The sequence below is a fragment of the Musa acuminata genome, chromosome BXJ1-10 (assembly GCF_036884655.1).
Source record: "Musa acuminata AAA Group cultivar baxijiao chromosome BXJ1-10, Cavendish_Baxijiao_AAA, whole genome shotgun sequence".
Lineage (NCBI taxonomy): Eukaryota > Viridiplantae > Streptophyta > Magnoliopsida > Zingiberales > Musaceae > Musa > Musa acuminata.
Window position 1 is genome coordinate 21,041,867 of NC_088336.1, and position 13,449 is coordinate 21,055,315.

Here is a 13,449-nt window from a genome sequence, read left to right on the forward strand (position 1 = left end):
TTATTTAGTATCAAATTTATTTCATACCCTTGCTCCATCACTTAATACACTTAATCCATTCACTCATGAAATTTATTAACAAATACTTTTCTCATGGATTTTACTCTTGTGAATTTTTAATGAGAAATGGATTTTATTCATGAACTGTTATTCAAGAATTTTTAATCCTTTAATTGATGCTTACTCTTATCATGAAAGAAGAATTTTATGAATTTTTAGTGTGCAATGATCACTTGCAAGAATGACGATTTGATTTCATATGGATATCTTGATTCTTTTCATGAATCCCTTCTCTATGCTAAAGTTGACAAGTGATTTAATTGATTGTTTTGAATTTGACTTGTTTCATATCCTTTCATGAATTTGGTTCTAGATGAATTCCCTCACCTTCTTTCTCTTCTTCTTGTTTTTATGACAAAGGAAGAAAGAAACTTGCACTTCTCAAGAAGAACCAAAAGCTTTTGCGCCTTTAAAGTAAAAACTAGTTATCATGTAAAGTTTTTGCTTAACTTCTCATTTTTTGCTAAATTGGTGTGAAACTTGCTTGAATTTTTTTACCACACTTGTATTATTGAATGGTTCTCCTTTTTGTTGATGACAAAGAGAGAGAAATTAAAAATTGATGACAACTTGACTTTGAACATTTTGAAATAATATGTAAAATGTATTATATCGTAAATACTTGAATGCTATGTAAATGTTTGAAATTTAATTGGAATCGTCAAATACATTGCAAATGCTTAAAAAATATCAAAATGTTTGCTTGAAACTTATGCTTGATTTTATATCAAAATGATAAATGTTACGATGAGGTATCATGAGCTTAACTTGCTATTTACAATTAATACCATGCCTAAAAAATGATGAATTGTCATCTTGCTAAATTTCATATTTGAAAATGATGATTGTTTATCATCATTGAACTTGAAAATGGATGTCATGCCTTGACATCATTTTTATTGATGAATATGTGATATCATATTTTGAATTGGTGAATCATGATAAGTATCATATTGTGTATGTTGATAAATTTAAATGAATATAACTTATTAGTTCGATGTTTGAATTCAAAGTCTTGAATTCACGAGTGTCTTTTCTCAAGTATGACATATAGATAGGGGGAGTTAATGTTAACTCCTTCACCAATTGGTTGTCATCATAAAAAAGGGAGAGATTATTGAATCTCGGATTTTGATGATGAAATCAATTGGTAAATTGTTTGACCTAATATATGTGTTAAGATAAATGTGTAGGATTAACTACGATAGTAGTAAGGCATAAAGTAAATGATGGACCGGAGTTAAAATCAAGATTTTGTTGGGAGTTCAAGAGTTCGTTAGAAGGCCGGATGCTCATCGGAAGTGACCGAGACATCCAAGTGCTTACCAAAGAAGCTCGTCAGAACTCGCCAAGAAAATCATCATAAAGCCTAAATGCTTGTTAGGTGTCCATTGGAACATTACCGAGAGATCATTGGAAGTTCGCTAGAAGATCGCAGAAAACTCGTTGGAAGAAACTAAGACTAACCGGACTTGATTTACTTAAGTATATATCTTAAGAATCATAGTTAGTATACAATTAGAGTTATATTTGAGAGGTAATCCCATCAACTCTGTTAGGGGCCAATTGGGCCCGAAGTTAGGCTGGTTTGGGTCGGATTTAAGGCCCACCCAAGTTGTTGGACTCTGTATGACAGTGGCACCGAAAGATTGGAGTGTTGGCACCTCCTGGGACATAGTCTCCCAAGAGGATTGGGCGATGGTACCATCGACAGTTATTATCTGCCAATGGTGGTATCGCCTATTAGGTGGTGGTACCACTAGAGCTTGGTCTTCGAGCTTTGTTAGGTGGTAGTATCGCCCAATAATGGTGGTGGTACTGCCAGTACCCCAGAAATCTATGATGAGATAATTTTTTGCTCCAATTTTGAAGCCATTGGGGCCTAAAAATACCTCACCCTTTTCTGCATGAAAGGGTAACAAAGTACAATCGAAAGTGTGAAAATTCAAAGTGTTTGGGGTGTTAAAAGTATTGTAAAAGTGAGAAGAGTCCTCTCCTCCCTCTCTTAGCTTTGTAACCATCAAAGAAAGAGGAGTGAGGCTTGTAAGGGTTATCTCCTAAACCTGGTAAAAGGAAAAAAAAGTTGTAAAAGATGGTTGGTCTTTGCCTATTGAAGGAAGGCCATTAGTAGACGCCGGTGACCTCGACGGAGGAGAAATCAGAAGTGGATGTAGGTCATAACGACCGAACCACTCTAAATTCTGGTTTGCATTTCTATTTATGCAATTTGTATTACTGCAAACTTCCTTAACTTTCTCTTTACACTCTTGCAAATGCTTTCAAGTTTAATATCTTTCTGAAACGGATTTAATTGAAACGAATATTTTTTGAAATCAATAATTTTTCTGCTACACTAATTCATCCACCCCCCCTCTTAGTGCCACTCTTGATCCTAACAGGCCATACATTTTCTTATATTAATTAAAATATATACATATATTTTAAAATGCTATTTTGTGCAGACTTGTGATTGGATCTTTTTTTATGGACATGATAATTGACATTTTGTTTTAATTAGAAAATGACCTTACATTCTGATACAAGATTATGATATAAACAATATGGATTGACAAATATAGAATGATATAGAAGATCATGATTTAGGCAAATATAAAATGATAACTTTGCATTTCTTACATGTTATAATTCTCAATCAATCTATTATTTGAGAATCAATCACAGATTTAACTATATAATTTGAATGTATGTTTTGAACATGATTGAGGGAAATCTCTCTCTCACTACCTATATAAATACACGTTATCTCAATTAATGAAATAATCTCTTTAATAATAAATTCTTCATGGTATCAGAGTCCTCTTACTTCAAGTAATGCTTCAACAAATTCGACTGTTATCAGCACTTGCGATCTAAAGGACTTAAGAGATAATAGAAGAGATCACCCTCTTCTGCATATCTTAGATTGGATCCTCCCTCTATGCACTTCTCAGATTTGATCTTCTCCAACAGATCATATCTCCACCATATGTGCATTCAAACCAGACCATCAATTGATTCTGGATTTTTCTTATTGGATCAAAACATCTTCTCAGCATTTCTTTCTCCTCTACATTTGAAACTCCAATTATTGTTTCCTATAGGACTTCTATCTATCAATGCATCAACTAATCCCCTTCAAGCTCTCTAAAGGCGGTAACTATATATTTTAGCAAGCATAATTCACTAATATCTTTTTCGGATATGATTTATAAGGCTACATTGATGACTTTCTTAGTTGTCCACTAGAAAAAATTTAAATATTAAGAGAACCCATCCCAATGACAAATATAATCATAAGTTATGGCGATGATAAGATCATCTCTATCTACAAGCTATTCAAGTCTTAGTCACTAGCTCCATAAAACCTCTAATCTCTTCATGCAATACGACAACAAAAAGCATGATTCAAGTTACAGACCACCCTTGCTAATCACTCTGGCACTTGCATACTAAGTCCTTTATCTACTCTAATAAAAATAATACAAGAGGGAAGTACTTTTATTGATTATATACAAAATCTAAAAGTTATTATAGATGATTTGGCCTTAATAGGTCATCCCCTTGATGATGACCTATTATTCTTAATGGCCTAGTAGACAAATATAAGAAACTAGCAGCTGCAATTCAGACACGTAACTCACCAATGTCATTTGAAAAATTATATGACAAGTTGATTGATCATGAAATATATCTAAAATGAGGAGAAAGATGGGACCAACTATCACAGCTCAATTCAATTAAAAATCTAATCGAAAAGATAATTAAAGTAATAAAAACTCAATAAAAGACTAAACAATATGCCTCTTGGACACTTGGGTAATACATAAAGTCATCATTCTTCATACATTATCAACTCTCCAAGTATGATGGCAACTTCAACTCAAAAAATTGAGAAAATAACTTCAACTATAACTATCAGTAATCCTTGCATCCTAATAATAATAATTAGCAAAAGGTCATTTGTTAGCTCCATGACAAAATTGGACACACAACAAAAGTATGTTTATCTCGACCCAAGCCTGTTACTACACCCAACTGATCTCAAGCAAGTATCATGACTTCTCCGACTACTTATCCAAGCAATTGGATTGTTGACCTTGGTTGGGTTGTTGACCTCAATGCTTCTCATCATATCACTTTTGATTTATAAATTTATCTATTCACATCGACTATGGAGGCAATGAAGACATCATCATTGGTGGCATTATCATTGGCGATAGTAATAGAATCCCTATCACTCATACTGGTTTAACAATACTTAGTTCAGACATAAATACTTTTACACTCAATAATATTTTGTGTGCACTTCATATCAAAAGAAACCTTATTTCCATATCTTAATTATGTAAATAAAGTAACATATCTATTGAGTCCTTTTTCGACTGATATTTGGGGTCCCACACCAACTACTTCCTTTAATAATTTTATATTTTATGTCATTTTTGTATATTACTTAACTATATATATATATATATATATATATATATATATATATATATATATATATATATATATATATATATCCCCTTAAACATAAATCTGAAGTCATTATATCTTTACTCATTTTAGAAAGCTAATTCAGAATTCTTTGGGTTTACCATTAAAACAATTTTCTCTAACGGAGAAGGTGAACACTATGCTCTAACAACTTATATGTCATCATGTGATCTATAATATCTCAAATCATCCATGACACACATCTCAACTAGTTGACTCTGTCGAATGAAAGCACCAACATATAGTTGAGGCTGGTCTTACCCTCTTCAACCAAGCCTCTATGCTCCTAACTATTTGGTCATCGACCTTTCAAACTATAAACCACTTCATTAATTGTATTCGTATCCCAATCCTACTACACCAGTAATAATTTGAAAAACTATTTTACAAAACCCTAAATATTTGTAAACTTAAAATATTTGGTCATTTATGTTATCCCTACCTACGCTACTATTCTTCACATAAGTTAACATAAAAAATCTAAGCCTTGTATCTTTATTGGGTATTTCATTGAATATAATATTTTTTTTATGCTACAATCCTTAAACTCAAAAGGTCTTTGTATCACATCATATTATTTTTGTTTAGTTTATTTTTGCCTCCTGAGTGAGCCACTACAAAAACTTGCTAGTTACACGTGCCATGCAACCCAATTGCATGAGTGATGACACATGTAATCCATTGCATAATCTTTTTCTTATTAATATTAATAATGATATTATTTTACTTTATATTATATGATGAATATATTGTGATGCCCTTAGATCTGTGCAATGGGAATTAGATTATGATGAGATCATGATAATAAGACCAATTCACCTTTAAACACAGATCCTAAATATTCCTAGTCATAGTTACTCGACAAAGACATCGTGGTAATCGGATAAACCGATGTACTATATACATATCTATATGATAGAGGTAGCTAGTCTCATAGCTACTTATGTGGGGATAATGTAGATATAATGTAGGTACTTATTAGAGAATACATTCACTAAATGATCTATTTATGGAATGTTAGATGATTAATGATACCTCATAGTTGGACAGCGATTCCATAGTCCCAATTATATATCTGGTCCTTAGACTTGAGAGACTAAAGATGATTTATTTGAGTACTCTATTCTTTGATGCTGAACTTATAGATATAGAAGTTTTAGATCTAGTATAGTCGATCATTAAGAAAAACAACTAACCTAACAAATGTAATTATGTGTCAATAGAGGATCATCCACTCCTGATATAATGAGAGAAATATCTCGTGTGTTCTCACTTAGGAAAATCCCCAGCCATAGTCATTTGGATTGAGAGAGGAGTTCTTTGGGAGAATCCGATAAGAGTGAGATTTAGATACATTCCGTATGAGTCTGACAATGCCATATCCAAGTTACGGTCTCTAGGATATTATATGGATGAGGGACTATAAATACATGATAACTAAGGACAAATAAGTCCAATGGATTATATCTCCCTATTTTTTCTAGAGACTAAGGCGTAATGGCCTAGTACATACATAGTCGATAAGTGGAGTAAACTATTATGTGATAATAACTATTGGGTGAGCCCAAATATATCATGAAATTGAGAGATTTTTGGATAGGGATTGGATACCCATTAAGCTAGTAGGGCTCAAAGGATCAAAGGCTAGACCCCAAGAGCCGCTGGCCTCCTAATCTCTTCCTCCCATCTCTCCATTGCTATGAGCCCTTCCCTGGTGTGAGAGGATAGCAAGAGGGTTGACCCCTTTCTTGCTTACTATTGTTGCATGGTGGTGCGTTGTCATAAGGAGAGAACTCACAACGAAGAGGTGCATCACCGGTGCCACCCATTGTGTGGATCACTGCTAGAGAGGAGTTCATGAGAGCACCTTTATTCAACATATCAGAATCTAAATTCTAAGGGGATATATGAGCTTCCCTAGGTGAGAACATCTCATCCTCTTATTGTAGTATTGTGATTTTGAGTTTTACGCTCCCGATCATCACTCGACGATCTGATGACCCATGTTTGGGAATCGATTTTTGTTTTATTTTTTCACTACACATGTGATGCTCCCTTATGTTTCCCAACACAACCATATATCAATAGGTTTATATGAGTACACCTCAAACCCTTCAAGTGCATCTCTCACTGCATTAATCAGTAATTCTCCTCTAGACCTATACTTCCTTATTACTCTAGTTCAACAATACTTAATCACCTTTGCAACTGCCCCATCAACCTCTCTACCGACTGACTCTACAATGCCCAATGAAGCAACACCCTTGGCACTATAAATGATGCCTTTTGTCTTCTCCTCGACTAAGTGGCACTGAAGTACATTAGCATGATTATGTATACGTCACTAACTTTTTACCAATTCTTATACCTTCAACACAACCCAATAATACCACATAGCTTAGACATCACATGACAACATGCTCTAAAAATGAAATACTCAAACCATATCAAATTCTTCATTTTCATGCTACTACAAGCTCTTCACTTGAGCCTACTGAATCCACAATCATCACCTAAGCTAAAAAATCTCTACACTATCAAAAAGTCATGTCTGAGGAATATAATACCCTACTACTCCATAAATACCATATGGAACCTTGTACAATCTCACCTCATACAAAATATCATTAAGTGTAAGTGAATTTTCAAATTAAGTGGAACCTAGATAGATCCATTGCTAAATACAAAGCACGTCTAGTGGCCAAAGGGTTTCACTAATGACTATATGTTAATTTCATAAAGATACTCAATTAAATTATTAAACCAATGCTAATTCGATTCATTTTGAGCTTGTCTATTACTCAAGGCTGCATATACAATAACTAGATGTTAATAATACTTTTTTACATTGGACCTTAATTAAATGTCTTTATATAGCAACCCCTGACTTCATCCATACTCAGTATCTTGATCATGTTTGTAAACTATAAAAAGTTATTTATAGACTTCGCTAAGCTCTAAAAGCCTGGTATACTCAAAATGGCTTAGTTTTAATGTCCATTGGCTTCGTAAACTCTAAATCTAACACCTTGTTATTCCTACGACAATAAAAGAGATGAATTATATATCTACTAGTTTATTTGAATAATATTATTATCACAGATAATAATTCTATAGAGATCAAGCAATTCTTTAAGCAATTGATAAATCTATTGTCCATCAAAGACTTAGGAAACTTAAGCTACTTTCAGTGGAAGCAACATTCATGTCTTTTGAACTTTTTCTATCTTAGAAGTACATTCGACATATATTGTCAAAGATAAACATGTAGAATGCCAAATAAGTCATCAACTCCACTCTTCATAATCGAGTCTCCCAAATTATATGATGGTAGCTCTACTACGAATCTCATATAATACCGATAAGTACTTGGTTTGTTAAAGTATTTATCTTAAACATGTCCAGACATTTCATTTGTGGTCAACAAATTATCACAATTCATACATCGGCCCTCAATTGTGCATTGGTTTATACTAAAATGTGTTCTACAATATCTTAAATGAACTCTCAATCATAAACTTCTTATTCGTAAACACTTATCACTTCATATCCATGAATTTATTGATGCCGATTGGGTAAGCAACACTAATGATAGAATATCTATGTCGGCCTACATTATTTTCCTTTAAACAAAACTCAATTGAGTTACCAATCTGCTACACGAACTTAGCATCACCTCCCAATCCACTCATATAATATACTATGATAATGTTAGTACCATCTACTTATGTACTAATATGATATTCCACTTATATATGAAACATATTATGATCGACTTCAACTTTATTAGAGATTAAATTGTTAGATATTAACTATGTGTTTGTCATGTCCATAATTCAGATCAATTAGTAGACTCCCTCACAAAACGTCTCGCCCATAGAATATGCTAATTGCATCAGTCCAACAGTGACACCTATTTCAGCAAACACATGATAAGTAATGTAAATTATGAACATAAACTTCAAAAGCTCTACATGGTCACATGACAAAGGGTCCAATGTAGTCAGTCATGACCAAATGTCTCTACAAGTACCCGTATGACACCATTATGGAACAAGATTACAAACTAGTCATAGACAATATCTCAAAAGCTCATCTAGCCAAGTGTCACCACGGTAGCTCATGGGTGATATATTGGCTAATACTCTGTGCCACTTTATGGAGCTATAAAATTCCTAAAATTGTCATTTAGATGGCCTGTTTCTAAGCAATTTTATCTCTTTGCAATGACTGCACACAACCTATGTTTGTAAGCTCAAAACGACCATAAAAGCTAACTAAACTATGCTACCAAACCAACTGCAAACCCTCTACATGTTGTCTAAAGTATGAACCAAACTAAAAGATATAAACATACATGAGCTTTATATCAAACAAACTAGTGGTGTGACTCCCATCTTCCTATGAGCATCGGGAAGCTGAAGTTGGGTGGGAGCATTGCCACCCCATCTCAGAGTCCTAAACCTCTTCCGACCCCAAGGTTGGACAAAAGCACCATGCCCACTATGAGCCAACGTTGGCAAGGAGATGAGTTGTTGCTAGTAAAAGCGGATGGGTCACCTCCCCTCTCTACAAGGAGGGAATCCTCATGAATGATCGACTCTTCCCACCCCAGGGGACTTAGTATGAAGAACGTTGCTCGCAATAGCAACAACAAGAACAATAACAAGAGTAACAACAATCATGATCACAATTCCCGTCGGAGAGATCGACAAGCCCCTCAACACCCCATGTCATCCTAGCACCCTCAATCACAACCGCCATCTCCACCGAAGGGAACATTATTTTGTGGAGACTTATGTGCAGACATGCAAATCATCAAATTTTTTTTTGAGACATGTTAATTGGCATTTTATTCGGATTACAAAATAAACCTTAAATCATACTTGTGGAATGATAGTACGGAGGATGGCCATACATTTTCTTGTATCAATTAAAATATATTCATATATTTAAGAATGCTATTTTGTGTAGAGTTGTGAGTGGATCTTTTTTTAGGGACAAGATAATTAATATTTTATTCTGATTAGAAAAAGACCTTAGGTCCTAGTATTCATGGAATGATAGAATGGAGGATGACAATACATTTTCTAACATTCAAATATTTAAGAAGCCCATGTTGTGGAGATTTGCGTGAGCATACGCAAATCAAAATTTCATTTTAAGAACATGTTAATTGACATTATATTCAGATTAAAAATGACCGTAAGTCATACTTGTATAATGATAGTAGGATGATCGTACATTTCTTTGCATTAATTAAAACAAGTGCATATATTTAAGAATGCTATTTTGTTGAGACTTGTGTGTGGGTGATCCAATCAAAGTCTTTTTTTAGGGACATGTTAATTAGAAAAACATCTGAAGTCCTTAACTCGTTCTTGTGGAATGATAGTATTACATTTTTTTGCATTAATTAAAATACATACGTGTATTTAAGAATTCTACATTGTGGAGACTTAGTGGGTGCTCGCGTGAACCAAGGATTAATGGACATCTTTATTTTAGGGACATGCTAATTGCTCTTTCATTCAGATTAAGAAAAGACCTGAAGTCAAGAAATTATAATACGGAGGAATCTCAGTTATAGGTGTGTGTTGTACTGCAGCTATCGTTATAAATACTCCCATCGCTTTCCACCGAGGAGGGCGTGCAATCGTAACTCATCTTCTTGGAAAGGAGTGCTTCCATATCGGTGTCTGCAAATGGTGAGAAGCTCAATTCGCCTTCATGCTTGAGTTCTTTCGACTGCATATATTATACACAGCAGCAATATCATACGATAATGTCAATTATATTTGGTGATGCTGACGCATTCATGCACGCAAGCAGGGTAAAGTTGTCAAGGAGGGGCCGTGGGGTGCGAACGCAGGGAATGCGTTCGATACAGGTCGTGTTGACCGATTTACCAAGGTCAAGATTTACCATGGAGATGTAATATACGGTTTGGAAATAACCTTCGTCGTGGATGGTAAAACCCAACCCCCCATGCTTATTGGAAGCAAAAAGCGCGCATCCCAAGAGGTATACATATTTTATTAACATCTATGAACTTGCATGTACATGTACAAATTTTCTTGTGTTTCATTGCATGTTAGAACAAAAGCACATCACTATTCTAGGAAAACCATCTTATATCTAATTGCTATTTTCTGAGAACAGATAAAGCATTAGAAGAGTTCCAAATTCTTTTTCTTTTTCCTCTGGGTTTCATTTCTAACTCAGCCAATGATCGCTTGTAGATTACCCTCGATGAGGACGAACACTTCATTTCCATCTCGGGATACTTCAAACCAATGTTGGGAAACGACATTTTCATAACACAACTTACTCTTACCACCGATGAAAACAGAAACGTAAGTGCTGGCAAAGAGACGGGCAATCCTTTCACCCTTGCTTTAGAGGAGGGAGGTCACATTGTGGGCTTCTGTGGACTTGTTGGTCAACTGACTGTCGCCGTGGGAGCCATTGCAGTGCACTGCTCCTTGGCTGATTCCTAGATATGGATGCACTTGTCCGTAAAGGGCTGCTGCTGCTACATATATGCAATACTAAATAAGGAGCAGCAGTTGTCGTCATCATCGTTATCCTTATTGTTGTTGTCCCCATCGTCATCCTTATTGTTGTTGCTGACATCATTATCGTCGTTGATGTTCTTGTCCTCAAAGTATTCTAAAATAAATTATAAACCACTTGTGGGTCTACTATGATATGTTTGGACTAAAATCATCAAGAGTATTGCTATCTGATTCATCAAGTGAAATGGGAACAAGAAAGAGCAATAAAAAGAAGAAAGAACGTGCAGGTAACTCGAAGGAACATACAAAACTATGTACTCAAATTGTATATAAACCGCGAAGTAAGATCTTGGTTGTCCAAATTGGGAGCTAATTTGGAATCAACCGAGCTCCCTTTTGAAAGTCAATACCAAGTCAAACTTTACGGATACCAAGTGAATCCAAACCTTTTTGGCCAATTGGGCAGGTTGTGGCTCTCTTTGAGGAAGACGTAGTTTGCGTAGCAGGTTAAGTGCTTCTCAGTCGTCCGTAAGTTCCACCATGCATCCCTTCTGCATGCAGTCGTATCTTCTGCATGCAAAGGGAGTTACGCACATTCGCGTCTGCAGGCGGTAGTATCGTCTTTATCAGCTTTCAGCTGCATATGTTTCGTATGACTGATATTATTGTATTTGATGATTTATTACTCTTCATGGCGGCTAAATTTGTACTGAGGGCCAACAGTCCCATCGAAAGATGGATTCAAGAGCTCTCCTGCACTGCAGATCTATTTGATCAACAGAAGTCACCGATGCAAATGAGTTTCTTTTTCTGTTTTATTTTGCCGGTGGCTCTGTCTCTTGTTCTATCTAATGAAGATCTTGACTGGGGTATCATTAACCTCAAGAACATAAGTTACTGGGAAAGAAAATAATATACTTATTAAGTTCTAATATTTGACCAGTGAAAGCAGGATCTAACTCAAATTGAGAGGACATTGCACAATCATCAATTAAATACTGAGAAAAATAATATAAAATAGAGTCAGGACTGGAACACACAATCTAGTTTGATATTATAAAAGCAAATGACAATCAGATATTACAAAATAGAAAAAACACATGATGTTGACAATAATAGTTAAAAAGGTATACATTCGATAGGGATTATGATTGTTGTCTCCTTGTATAATGCTGTAGTTCCTAGAATGACTTAGGGTTTAGGTTCTCTTTCTTGACATTAAAGAAAGAAAACGTGTCGTTCTTGCGGTGACATGTTAACCAATAAGAGCGTGGTCGTAGTAATTGACACTAGTTTCATTTAGATTATGAAAAGAAGAGTTACGAACCCTCTGGTCAAAGATAACCTAAGAAATTATATATAAAAGTCATTATGCACATCGACACGATGATTTGCATGATGAAAGGATGATTCCTAACCCTCTCTTTGCTTATAAATGCTCCAAAGGGCCTCAAGAAAGAAAGGAGTCAAAAAAATTTATTTTTTTTTTAAATTTTAGGATACTAGTGACGTTACCATTGTAATTTTTGGCATTACAATTCTAGACTTCAGTTGTACTATCATCGTAAAGTTTGAATTTTAAGTATTAATATCATTGATTTAAATTCCAAGTATTAATATCATTGATTTAGATTGTATTACTATTCTAATATGCAGTACTCTTGCCATAAAGATTAACAAGCATTAAAAGTGCTTGTTTACTTACTTGGGTGATACTACCACTTGGGTCTAGTGGTACCACTATCCAATTTTTTGACAAGTTGATATTGGTTTTAATTGAATACTAACTCAAATTGACCCAAAATAACCACGATCAAGACTTTAACAAATCAACCACATATTCAGCACATTTACGAAGCTTTTGAAACATTGTACACTTCTTTTAGCATGTCATCTGATCTTTCGACGCTTTGTCCGAATCTCGGGCACATCGTCTTTTCCTTTAATATATTGTTCATTCCATCAGTATCAACTTTCACACGATAACCAATCTTTTGGTGTAATATCTGATTCTTCTGGTATGATGCACAAACGTATATTACGAAATCTGATCTTTGGCATGTCGACCAATTTTTCTGCTCGACGTCCAATTTTTAAAATGATAATTTCTCAACGCAACGTCCAACTCTCCTACTCGATAGTTGGCCCTTGGGTAGTCCAAGTCTATGATTAAAGTATTTCCTACATCACTTGTCTCAAAAATATATTAGTCTAATAAACAAATTAATTGATTTTATTATAAAAATATGAGATTTAATAAGCTTTGTCACTTATGATGATCTCGTTCAATTCCAACTCAATTGCGTCTGTCTCTAGCTTGGATTATAATTGGGAGGCCTATAATATTTTGTTCTCAGTTCAAGCCTGCTCAACA

General features: G+C 34.7%; 1 non-coding gene across 1 annotated transcript; it reads left to right on the plus strand.

Annotated features, from left to right (window-relative positions):
• The first annotated feature begins 10,199 nt into the window (after positions 1–10,199).
• Positions 10,200–11,267, plus strand: LOC104000365 (uncharacterized). Its single transcript, XR_010480238.1, has 3 exons — positions 10,200–10,265; positions 10,390–10,581; positions 10,800–11,267. It is a non-coding gene; the product is annotated as an uncharacterized LOC104000365 (transcript).
• Positions 11,268–13,449: the final 2,182 nt, after the last annotated feature.